General features: G+C 42.2%; 1 protein-coding gene across 2 annotated transcripts in view; it reads left to right on the forward strand.

Annotated features, from left to right (window-relative positions):
- The window catches only part of Sntg1 (syntrophin gamma 1), a 624,894-nt gene that overhangs the window by 72,373 nt on the left and 539,404 nt on the right, over nucleotides 1–13,117 (forward strand). The gene's annotated exons all lie outside the window — the stretch shown is intronic.

Genomic DNA, 13,117 nt, shown 5'->3' on the forward strand with positions numbered 1-13,117 from the left:
TCCCTCCCTCCCTCCCTCCCTCCCTCCCTCCTTCCTTCCTTCCTTCCTTCCTTCCTTCCTTCCTTCCTTCCTTCCTTCCTTCCTTCCCTTTCTTTCTTTTCTTTCTTCCTTTCAATGATGCCAGGCTGCTGAAATCCCTTAGCACATAAAGGCATTGGTCTGTTTGGCTCCTGGAACCCAAGCAAAAGTGAAGGGTAGAATCAACTCCACAATATTGTCCTCTGACCTCCCTGCATGAGATATGTGTGTATTCATGAACACACATATGTGAGATGGCTCAGAGGTTAAGAGCATTGTCTGTTCTTCCAGAGGTCGTGAGTTCAATTCCCAGCAAACACACAGTGGCTCACAACCATTTATAATGAGATATGGTGCCCTCTTCTGGCGTGCAGGTGTACATGCAGGCAGAACATTGTATACATAATAAATCTTATTAAAAAACAAAGCCAAATAAAACTTAAAAGAGGTCCACCTGCTTCCCCTTGCTGAAGAAAAAAAGGGGAAAAAAGTCCAGACAGGAAGCTGTTGAAGAGAGTCTTTAAAAATTAAAATAAAGATGTGGAAGTGTAGCTCTTCAAAGTTCGTGGTTTCTGATGGTGGTATGGAGTGGGGGAAATGGAGCAGGACTCAGTTTTCTTTAAAGAGCTGGTCACTGGGTGTTTGACTGTGTTTTATTTTGGGAGAGGGCAAAATGATAGGAGGGTGTATCTGGGAGGAAGGGGAAGCAAGTATGATTGAGGTGCATAGCATGAAATTCCAAATAATTAATAAAAAATATCATGTTGGGAACAAAATTATGTATCAGGAAAATGTAAAAAAAATTAAAAGAGAAAGATAAACAATAAAAAATCAACAGGGGTATTTTTGTTTTCCTATAATCTCTCCAGTTACTCTCCAGTTCTAAAGGTAGTTGACTTTCTGGGGAGCACCTTGATCCTGAAGTCTTCTGGAGTCCAGGACTTAATCTTTAAAGAGAAGGCATTCCATCCACTTTTGTGGCCATGGAATTTTTGTTGTCAGATGCCAGACATATGACATGAGTAGACATATGCCAGTCGTTCTTTGCAACTTTTCAGCTGTTCCATGAGATAACTCAAAACCTCCAAACATGAATTTTTAATGTTTCCCTTTGAAAGATTTTACTTTCATTTTTTTCATTTTGCTTTTGTGGAGTGAAATCTTTCTTTTCTATGCTTCCTCCCTCTCTTTTGATCTTCTGAGAGACCAGCTCATTCTTAGCTCTAGCAGAATGCAAATGTAGCTCACTGCTCATATCACTCACTATCCAAATCAGCCTGGACCTGGTCATTACTAGATCCTCGGGGCCTGAGGTCCAGTGCTGTTCTTGTCTAGGTCCTGACCCATCGCTTCCTACCATTTGGTATCTTTGCACCTCTCAGAGAGGACAGCTTCTGCCATGGCTTCTCACGTGTCTGGCTGCTCATCCCTTGCATTTTGGTCCTACGATTGCCCAGAAACCTATATTCTTCCTGTGGAACATTCTGGTCTCTCTACGTGGCACTTTGAACTTCCTATCATGTCACACTTGACACTTGGCTCTGACATCTACATGGCTGTCACACCCTTCTTCTCAGGTAGATTTCAGTGGTACTTCATGACTACTCAGCATCATTGCTGAAACCGAGCTTCACTGCCACACCGTGACAAAGAGGAATGAGACAGGACTCAGTTTTCTTTAAGAGGCTTGCTACTGGAAGTTTGACCATGTTTTGTTTTGTTTTGGGGGAGTGTGAAAGGGTAGGAGGGTGGACCTGGGAGGAATGGGAAGCTAGTATGTTGGGGTACATAGTATTTTCTTCTCAGCACTTACTATTCCTTTGTACAGTAGCAGCACTAAACATTTTGCTTAATTTTATCTGTAACTCCTCCAGTAGAATGCAAGTTCCCCAAGATCTGGACTTTTGCTCTCTAGTCACTGTGCCGGATACACAGGGCTGCAGCAGAGCTGTGTAGCAGGGTACCCTCAGATACTGATACCACTGATGGCCATCTCTTATGCAAAGTGTTGTGTCTGCATACAGAAGATACATGCTACCTTCCTGAATACTTGACGTCAATCCAAGGTCCCCTTACATCTCACATGGTGCCAATACGTCTGACCTAGTTAGGGTTTCTATTGCTGTGATAAAACACCATGACCGAGTCCAAAATGAAGACGTGGAAGAAAAGCTTTTTTTTTTTTTTAAATATTAGTTTATTTACTTTACATCGTGCCCCTTCCCTCCCCTCTTCCCAGTCCTCCACCTCTCCTTCTCTGTTTCCTCCCCAGAAAAGGAAGCCCCCCCCAGCAATCAAGTCACATCAGGATCGAGCATATCTTCATCCCTGAGGCCAGGCAAGGTAGCGCTGCCAGGAGGAAGTCATACAAAAACAGGCAATAGAGTCCATGTTAAAAACAGCACCCCACTCCACTCGCCAGGCAACCCACGTGAATACCAAGCAGCCCATCAGCTACCTGTGTGCAGGGACCTAGGTCCAGATCATGTATATTACTTAGTTGATGTCTCAGTCTCTGAAAGCCCCCCTTGGACTAGGTTAGTTGTCTCTGTTGGTCTACTTGTGGGGTTCCTGCCCCTTCCAGGTCCTTTCATCTTTCCCTGAGACTTCCACAGAACTCCCAGAGTTCTGCCCCATGCTTGGCTGCAAGTCCCAGCCAGCATCTGTCTCGATCCGATGCTGGCTGGAGCCTCCCAGACAACAGTCAAGTTAAGCTCCTGTCTGCAGGCACAGCAGAGCATCGTTATTAGCATCAGGGGCCGGCTCTCTCCTGGGGTCTGGCTCTCAGGTCGGGCCAATTAGTGTTTGGATTTTCCCTCAATCTTTGTTCCCTCATTGCCTCTGCACTTCTTGTAGGCAGGGCAATTTTCGGATCACGGGGTTTTGTTGGTGGGTTGTTGTTCCCCTCCTTCTGCTAGTCCTGCCTGGCTAGGAGGTGGTCACTTCAGTCTTCATGTCCTCTTTCCCCCGAGTTGGGAGTCTCAGCTAGAGTCACACCCATATCTTCCCAGGAGCCTACCCCGTCTCAGGCCTGCAGACTGACAAAGAGATAGAGTCATCCCCCATCACCTCTCCATTTTCCTTTCTTGTTCACAGCCCTCTCACCTCCCAACTTCATTCTTCCCACTTCTGATTCCCACCCTTGTGTCCCTCCCCATCTCAGCTCCTGCCCAGTTCCTTCTCTTCATCCAGTTCTGCTGTCTATTCTATGTCCCCTTCTGAGTGATATTCTGGCACCCTCCCTTGGGCCCTCCTTGTTACTTAGCTTCTTTGGGTCTGTGGATTGTGGTTGATTATCCTGTACTGTAGGTCTAATATCCACCTATAAGTGAATACATACCATGTGTGTTTTTCTGGGTCTGGGTTACCTCTCTTAGGATGATCTTTTCTAGTTCCATCCATTTGTCTGGAAATTTCATGATTTCTTTAATAGCAGAGTAGTATTCCATTGTGTAAATGTACCGCAATTTCTGTATCCATTCTTCGGTTGAGGGACATTTAGGTTGTTTCCAGTTTCTGGCTTTTATGAATAAAGCTTCTGTGAATGTAGTTGAGCAAGTGTCGTTGTATGGTACATGTTTTGGGTATTTGCCCAGGAGTGGTATGGTTGGGTCTTCTGGTAGAATTATTCCCAATTTTCTGTGAAAGCACCAGATCGATTTCCAGAGAGGTTGTACAAGTTTGTACTCCAAACAGCAACGGAGCAATGTTCACCTTTCTCCACATCCTCTTCAGCATGTGTTGTCATTTGAGTTTTTATCTTAGCCAGTCTGATTGGTGTAAGATGAATCTTAAAGTTGTTTTGATTTGCATTTCTCCAATGACTAAGAACATTAAGCATTTCTTTAAGTGCTTCTCAGCTATTCAATATTCTTCTGTTGTGAATTCTCAGTTTGGCTCTGTACCCCATTTTTAAATTGGATTATTTGATTTGTTAGTGTTTAATTTCTTATGTTGTTTTTATATTTTTGACATCAGTCCTCTGTCTGATGTAGGGCTGGTGAAGATCTTTTTCTAGTCTGTAGGCTGCCATTTTGTTCTATTGACAGTGTCCTTTGACTTACAAAAGCTTCTCAGTTTCATGAGGTCCCACTTATTAATTGTTGATCTCAGAGCCTATGCTGTTGGTGTTCTGTTCAGGAATTTGTCTCCTATGCCAATGAGTTCCAGACTTTCCCACACTTTGTCTTGTAGTAAGTTCAGAGTCTCTGGTTTTATGTCAAGGTCTTTGATATAGTTAGACTTGGGTTTTATGGAGGTTGATAAATATGGGTCTACTTGTATTTTTCTACATGTAGACACCCAGTTAGACCAGTGCCATTTGTTGAAGATGCTTTCTTTTATTCCCACTGTATTGTATTGGCTTCTTTGTAAAAAAATCAAAGGAGTGTGGGTTTATTTCTGGGTCTTCAATTTGGTTCCATTGATCAACTTGTCTGTTTCTATACCAATACAATGCAGTTTTTATTACTATTGCTCTGCAGTACAGCTTGAGATCAGGGATGTTGATACCACCAGAAGTACTTTTATTGTACAGCATTGTTTTGGCTATCCTAGGTCTTTTATTTTCCCATATGAAGTTAATGGTTGCTCTTTTCTAGGTCTGTAAGGAATTGTGTTGGAATCTTGATGGGAATTGCATGGAATCTATAGATGGCTTTTTGGCAGGATGGCCATTTTCATTATGTTAATCCTACAGATCCACAAGCAAAAGAAAACAAGCACAGAAACATAATCACCATCAACTCTACAACAAAAGGAACTTACAATCATTGGTTACTAATACCTGTTAACAGCAATGGTCTCAACTCTCCAATAAAAAGACACAGACTAACAGATTGGTTGCAGAAACAGGATCCAATATTCTGCTGTATTCAAGAAACACACTTCTGCAACAAAGATAGACACTACTTCATAATAAAGGGCTGGAAAAGGTTTCCCAAGCAAACGGACCCAAGAAGTAAGCTGGAGTAGCCACCCTAATACCTAATAAAATAGACTTTCAACCCAAATTAATCAAAGAGATGGAGAGGGACACTTCATTCTCATCAAAGGAAAAAATCCATCAAGAGGACATCACAATCCTGAACATCTGTGCACCAAACACAAGGGCTCCTGCGTTTATCAAAGAAACATTATTAAAGCTTAAATCACACATTGATCCCAACACCTTAATAGTGGGAGACTTTAACACCCCACTCTCGCCAAGGGACAGATATTGAGACAAAAGCTACACAGAGAAATAATAACATGTACAGACGTCTTATATCAAATGAACCTAATAGATGTCTAAAGAACCTTTCACCCAAACACAAAAGAGTATACCTTCTTCTCTGCCATTTGTGCCGAAATGATCAGTTGCCTGACTCCCAGATTTAGTGTTTGGAGGAAAGCATGTTATTCCTTTTCTAGGGCATATGTCTAGTATAGGTTTTAAGCTCAAGTGTTATCATATCAGTATTTAAAATGTTTTTAGTTTCAGTTTCCTCCAGCTTTTAAATCAATGAAATGCCGGGAGCCCCTTTATGCACTGCTAATCCCTGTTCTTCCCTGTTAATCCACAGTGCTTTCCGGTCTTATTACATTAGGATTTCCCTCTGCAGGACTTATTTCCAGATACCCCTCTTTCAGCTACTGTGAAAGCATGAGGCAAAGACTACCCCTTTAGCAAAAAGAAAAGAAAAGAAAACAAAACACTTGAATGTTGAGCCTGACCAGAGAGAAGCCAGCTCACAGTGCACCTATCACAATGTAATGCTTCTCCTGAGCAGCCTCAAATATTGTCCTTGGTGTCAGTGAACTGAGCTTTGATTTTTCTGCCCCTGAATATCACATGAGAGAACAGAGCACACACCCTGCAAATATTCCTCAGTATCTGGCCCTGCTGCTTATGAAATGCCTTCCACTCTGTTTTGTGAGAGCCCCATGGATGTGGACTCAAGATTATCCCTCCTACCAATGGCAGGTGGATTTATTTCAGGTGACTGAGGGATACTGTTCAGGCACTTTGAAAGCATCGGAGTTCCCTTGCTGAACCATACTAGTGTTCTTTCCGGGGAACTTATAGCATCAGTAAGGACAGAGTTCTGGATGAAGTGGAATCACAAATCTTAATGAGCAGCCTATCACTGCACTACTGAGCTCAATCTCAAATTGTGCAGGGACGGTGCAGGATTAAGAATGCAACCAGAAGGAATCCAGGAGAGTCAAGTGTGTGTGTCAGCTCCCAACTGATGTAAAAAAAATGCTGAGACAAATCAACTTAGGGAGAAGGAAAGGTTTATTTTGATTCAGTTTCACAAGGTTCAGTCCACTGTCATTTTCCCTGTTGAACTGAGCATCACATTGATTCACAGTGAGAACACATGTCATCCCAGAGAATCATCTGGCCTTATAGTGGCCAAGAAACTGTAAGGGGGTTGGGTTGAGTATCCCATAAAACTCTTCTAGGGTATACCTCCCATGACTTAATCTACCACCTCTTAAAAAGTCCATCACCTCCTCAGTACCTCAGTACCACAGACTGAGGACCAAGTCTTACATTCCAAGCAGATCCAAGCTACAGAATAAGGGGAATGACACATTGCCCAAACACAGCAGTAGGAAGGACTTGGTCATGGGTTGGATCTGGCGTATGTCCCATGGACATGCTGTGAATGTTTGATTTGAGCTAGTGTCTCTTTCATGAAGGCTGTGGAGGCTTTCTGAGATGGGGCCTGGGTGGTGACAGTGGTTCATACTAGGAGCAGGCCTTTGAAGGGTATCTGAGTTTATATTTTTGGCCTGCTTTGTCTGCTTCTGGATCTGTCAGAAGAGGAGACTGTGCCACATGCTCCTGCCATGGAGAAATTCTTCACAGCTAGCAAGGTGTGGCTGGCTGCTCATTGGTCAGAGGGCAATTGGTGTCACATACATCAAGTATTTTTGACACTTCCTGCTCTCTACTTCCACTAAGGAACTAGTTAGCCTGGGTTTTCTGTAAATTCTGGCAAGTCCTTTGAACAAAAGACAGGTCCCCTGGAGCTAGGAGGTAGCAGGCTGCAAGACTCTCTGCCAAGTCTTCTTGGTGCACTGGACTTCTGAAAATTCTTTACTTCTTATGAAAATACAGTCTTTGCCCCCCTCTCCACTGCTTGGCACACCCATTCTCCGAGTTGGACAGTGACTTTGCAGCCAAATTTATGGTTTACAGTAATTTTGCAAGTATCAGTGTATGTGATTTAAGTAAGCTTTCTGAGACAACAGTAGGGGACAGGACTATGTTTTATAGAAAAGAATGCTCACTGAGTTCAAAGTAAGTGCTTGGCAAAGCAAATGCTTTGGCAAAGGGGACAAAGTCTGTAAAGTGGGAACATCTGTGGGGATAAAAATCTAGGTTTTATGGGCCATAGCTGTTCCTAACTTGGCATCATCTCCCATCAGGCTCATTCTGTGCTTAGCTTCTCCAGTCATTAAAGTTTCTGTTACTGAAGGATGTCTGGAAGCTTCTGGCGAATTGCATGAGGTTACACAGTTGTAGCAAAGTGATATATAATAAAAGGTGTATTTAAAAGTCCAATTTCGGATCTTTCCTTCCTCCTCAAAATTCATAACCACAGCGTCAGTTATGTTAATCCTCAACAGTCATTCTTCCCCCTCCTTTTTGCCTCTGCTGCTGTCTTGTTTTGGGAACTGGAATATATAGGTTATGTTTCTTTGTATGTTATTGCTATGGATTTATTTATATTTTACTTAAAATTTTAGGAGTAGTAACTTCTCTTCAGGAGTTATTTAACTACCAGTAATGGGAAATATAAATTATTTAGGTTCAGAATTACAAAATTGCCAACAACAAGGTAGAACTGTGCATAGCTTATACATAATAAGCATATAAAGAGCTCATATGCATGCAAAAACTAGTAAAAACCTTATACAATAATAGTAAAATAGAATAATTCACAGTAGCCATTGCAACAAACCAATGTCCATCAATATGTGCTGCATAAGCAGATATAGTATATCTGTAATATCTATAATATCTATAATATGTATTATCAAGCCATGAGAATACAAGTAGTTGATACATGCTAAAGTACTTGTAAACCCTAACAGCATTATGTTGAGTGAAAGAAGCAAGTTACCAAGGACCATATACTGTAAAGTCCACTTGTATTTAGTACTAAAAACAGACAAATCCAGGGCTACTAGCTGTGGCTTTACGTTTGCCCTGTGCTGAAAGGATGGGAGGATGGGATGTGCCTGTTTGTTGTTTGCGGAGCATCATTGCTTTTTGAAGATGATGAAAACTTTCCGGGATTAAGTTGTGGCGGTGGCTACACGACGTTGTTAATCTAATGGTGTTTTAGTTACAACTCTGACATTTAAAAAGATGGTTATGTTACATGTTTGCTTAAAGGGCAAGAAAATTACTCTTTGTTGTCCTTTAAAATATAAAAGAAAGATAAACACTAGTGCCTTTTTCCAAGCAGATGTCACAATTTATTTTTTTGGGAAATAGAGGAAGTTTAGGAAAACCTCACAGGGCCTATACAGTGTTGATTTTTAATCAATTGTTCAAAGCAAACATGCACATTTTAGTTAAAGCACACATTTTAAATTCAAGGATTGATTACCATATCTCAAACACTGATGTAATTAAAATATTTAACTTAACTTTAATCAGGTTTTGTTGGTTGCCTTTAATTAAAAGGCAGGATTATAGCATGAAATTGACATTTTGCCTAAAGAATCTCTGAGGAGAAAAACTCTATTTTATGACTGTAATTGATGAATTTTTTTTTAAGAGGTGCTGTCTGTGTATGTATTTAAACATTGTGCTAATGCGTTTAGAGGGAATAAAGATGATTTGGTCATTTTCTTTCTGAAAAGCACCCAGATGAGAGCTGCTTGCTCACTTGGCCCTGGCAATAAGAATTAAGTCATGCTTCCAGGTGTCTGCGCCTGCTTTTTGCTGGAACCTGGCCAGGACTCAGAATCCAGGGAGTGTGTGTGTGTGTGTGGGGGGAGGGGTGAATTTTATTATGATTAGCCTCCAGTCATTGCTCTAGCTCAGACATTTTGCCAAGGAACCGAAATAAAAATGTGGGCTTTTGTTTTTTATTTTGATGTTGGAGATTTGCAAAGCGCTGCAGAGGCTGCTGGGTGAGTATACTGGGGTGGGATGATGCTCTGCTGTCTCATCAGGTGATGGTGGTCAGTTGGTGGATAGAAAATGAAGACACCCATGAATATTTTTAAGGTCTAAAAGCCAAAATATACCAGAACCCTTAGCACTTTTAGTATTGGGCTTAGATTCTATCCATTCTTTTACAGGGGATTTTTTAAAAATAATTTTTATTAAGTACACTTTATTCACTTTGTATCCCTCCATAAACCCCTCCTTCCTCCCCTCCTAATCCCACCTTCCTTCCCCCTTCTTCACGAATGCCCCTCCCCAAGTCCACTGATAGGGGAGGTCCCTCTCTCCTTCCTTCTGATCTTAGTCTATCACATCTCATCAGGAGTGGCTGCATTGTCATCTTCTGTGGCCTGGTAAGGCTGCTCCCCCCTCAGAGGGAGGTGATCAAAGAGCAGGCCAATCAGATTATGTCAGAGGCAGTCCCTGTTCCCATTACTATAGAACCCACTTGGACACTGAACTGCCATGGGCTACATCTGTGCAGGGGTTCTAGGTTATCTCCATGCATGGTACTTGGTTGGAGTATGAGTCTCTGGAAAGACCTCTGTGTTCAAATTTTCTGGTTCTGTTGCTCTCCTTGTGGAGTTCCTGTCCTCTCCAGATCTTATTATTTCCCTCTTCTTTCATAAGATTCCATGCACTCTGCCCAAGGGTTGGCCATAAGTCTCAGCATCTGCTTTGATAGTCTGCAGGGCAGAGCCTTTCAGAGGCCCTCTGTGGCAGGTTCCTAATTTGTTTCCTGTTTTCTTCTTCTTCTGATGTCCATCCTCTTTGCCTTTTGGGATGAGGATTGAGCATTTTAGTCAGGGTCCTCCCTCTTGGTTAGTTTCTTTAGATGCACAGATTTTAGTAGATTTATCTACAGGGGATTCTTATCTTTACTAGACAACCTCATTTCACGTAAGTCAGATCCCAAATGTCCAAAGGTGTCTGAAATTCCTAGTGGTCTTTGGGAACACAGCCACATAAAGTTTTTACAAAGACAACCAAACAAAATAAGGACAGACAAACAAAGAAAAAACAGAGGTTTTCTTCTAAATCCCAGGAAAGAGGAAATGTCAAGCTGTGCTCACAAGGGTATTAGGGTTTTTAGTCTCAGGAGCTGAGCTCTGTCCAATTCTTTGCTTTTCTTTGGTTGGTCTTCACATTTCCCCTGCCCACTTAGTGACTTCTTACAATGCACACCGATTTCTGTCACTACAGAGGAGGTCTACTGTCGGCCGCATTAGTGATATTGGTTTATGTAGCTCTTTGCATGTGAGCCAGTGGGCCCAATAATTGCTAGTGAGGGCTTTCTGGGGCCCATGGATGAAATCATAAACCTCTTTTAGTCTCCCTGAGTAACCTTCGGAAGACGTATGCAGCCAAGAAGCAGCCCTATGTCTGCTGAGAACTGAGAGGGGCCAATCGTGGATGAGTAACTCTGGGAGCTGAGCAGAGCTCAAGACACAGAGTCAAGTATTCATGCCTTGTGGTACCCCACATTAAGCCGTGCAAGCCCTCTTCCTGCAGGTGGCTTGCAACCTAATCCCTTCATTGCCTAGGCCAGCTTGATGGTGACTTTATTTTGTTTCTGTAACTTCAAGTATATTGAGACAGTGCAAAGAGTGATACATGGTTTAATATTGTCTGTGATACGGCCATGTTGCTTAGTAAAGGGCTAAGCTTTATTTCTTGGTTACAGTGGTGATGAGACGTCAGAATGCATTTAAGAAGTTAAAAGCACCTCCTAAGCTTGAGGACCAGTGAATGCACAATGAAATGTACCCTTGCTATGATTATTTCAGGGTTAAATGCAGTCATCTTATTTTATCTGGGAAAATGCAGTTTTTCCTGTCAAGAATAAAGAAATAATTGGTCTTTCTGCTGTGACATACATACCACCTTTAACTGAATTTTCTTAAGAAGTTTACCCTTTTTCTGGTTTTTTTTTTGTCTTGTTATAAAGAACACATGGTTAAAGAGTGCAGCTAAAATGGAAATTGTTCATTTAATGACGCATTAAAGTAGAGCGTATACTTGTATTAGGATTCTCTGAAGTGGTGGTTCTCAACCTTCCTAATGCTGTGAACTTTTAATATACAGTTCACCATGTTGTGATAACCCCCAACCATAAAATTATTTTCCTTGCTACTTCACAACTGTAATTTCGCAACTGTTATGAACTGTAACGTAAATATCTGATTTGCAGGATGTCTGATACGTGATGCCTGTGCAAGAGTTATTCAACCCCCAAAGGGGCCATGACCCACTGTTTGAGAACCGCTGCTCTAAAGGAACAGAAGTGATAGAATGAATATATGTGCGTCTGTATGTATGTATGTATGAAGGGGGTATATTAGAGTGGCTTACAGGCTGTGGTCTGAGTAGTCCAAAGATGGCTGCCTCCTGACAGAAAGGCCAAACATCTGGAGGTTGTTCATGTTATGAGCCTGGCTGTCTCCGTAGTACCAAGCTGGTGATGGAGTCCCAGGGAAGATTTGGATAGCTTCCAGTTCTCAGTCTACGTTGGAATCCTGAAGAAGTATGTTCTAATAGGAGAGGAATGCCTCAGCAACAGGATAGATAAACTTTCCATAGAGAGTGAGGGCAAGGAGACAAAATGCAACTAATATTTTGCCCCCCGCCACTTTCTTTAATGTAGGTTACCAGCAAAACATGTGGCCCACATTTAGGGTGGGTCTTCTTTCCACCTCAAAGGATCCAATCAAGGAAATTCCCACAAGTGTGTCTGTCTGCTCCGGTTTTAATTAGTCCCAGGTGCGGTCAGGTTGCCAACCAAGATCAGGCATTGCTGTTGTTAAATAAATATTATTCAAATGTATTTTCATTCAAAACAAATGCCAAGTGCACAGTGTGAAACTCGACACATGTAATCATGTTTCCTTACGCCGTCATCTCTGACGTGAAACGACAGTGCTGTTTCTATTCACAAGTCCTCAGTTCAACACCATGTGGTAACTACTTGGCATTCAGTGCAGAACAAACTGGGTGGTAGACACTGATTTGCCCCCTGGGCGGTTGATGCTAGTACCGTCAGGTTGACTCTGTGTACCTTGTGTACACGGCGATACGTCTCTGCCCGCCTGAGGGGGGCCTCCAGCTGCTCCCTCTGTGCCCTGCTATCTCACCTTGAAAGTGAGCCAGTCCATGTATACGGCATGCACATTTCCGCTTTTCATTCTTAATGTCCAAATCATGCATTTTATAACTCATCTTCTTCGTTGAAGTGTTCTAAGAGGACTCAAAGTAAGTCTTCTTGAAGTATGTTTTATGAAAGTCCTTTAAGCATTTTGTCAGATGATTGAAATGAGCAATTCTAACAGTTGCTGTGAGACGGCCATCTTTTCTTCTTTCACATTGAAGCTTTCCTGGTTTTCAGTAAACCCCAAACTTTATTGGCTCTTTTCTTAGTACTTATTGTGCTACAGCACTCTGGGTCCCAGTTAACATGCACATATATGTGTACATGCATACCTGAGCTGTAGGGACTATGTGACTTCTAGGGCATAGCTGGAGAAGTCACTGAGCAATGGGGCTTTTTTGTTTGTTCTCTTTAAATTAAATTAAATAAAATTTAAGAATTTTATTTTTGATTTTTTCTTCATAATTTATTCATTATATGTCATGATTGAAGCTCCTTCCCTCAACTCCCCCTAGCCCCCCCCATCTATCCCCCTTCCCCCATCCTTTCGCCCTAGTCCACTGAACGGGGGGGGGGGGGTTCTTCACTAGTATCTTCTGCCCATAGCTTGTCAAGACTCATCAGGACTGCCTAGATCCTCTTCCTCTGTAGCCTGGCAAGGCCTCATCACCAGGGGCGAGTGATCATTGAGCAGTTAACTGAGCTCATGATAGAGGCAGCCTCTGATCCCCTCACTGGGAGATCCACATGGAGACTGAGCTGCTCATTGGTCACAT

This window comes from Psammomys obesus, unplaced genomic scaffold, assembly GCF_907164565.1.
Source record: "Psammomys obesus unplaced genomic scaffold, mPsaObe1.curated_primary_1811, whole genome shotgun sequence".
Lineage (NCBI taxonomy): Eukaryota > Metazoa > Chordata > Mammalia > Rodentia > Muridae > Psammomys > Psammomys obesus.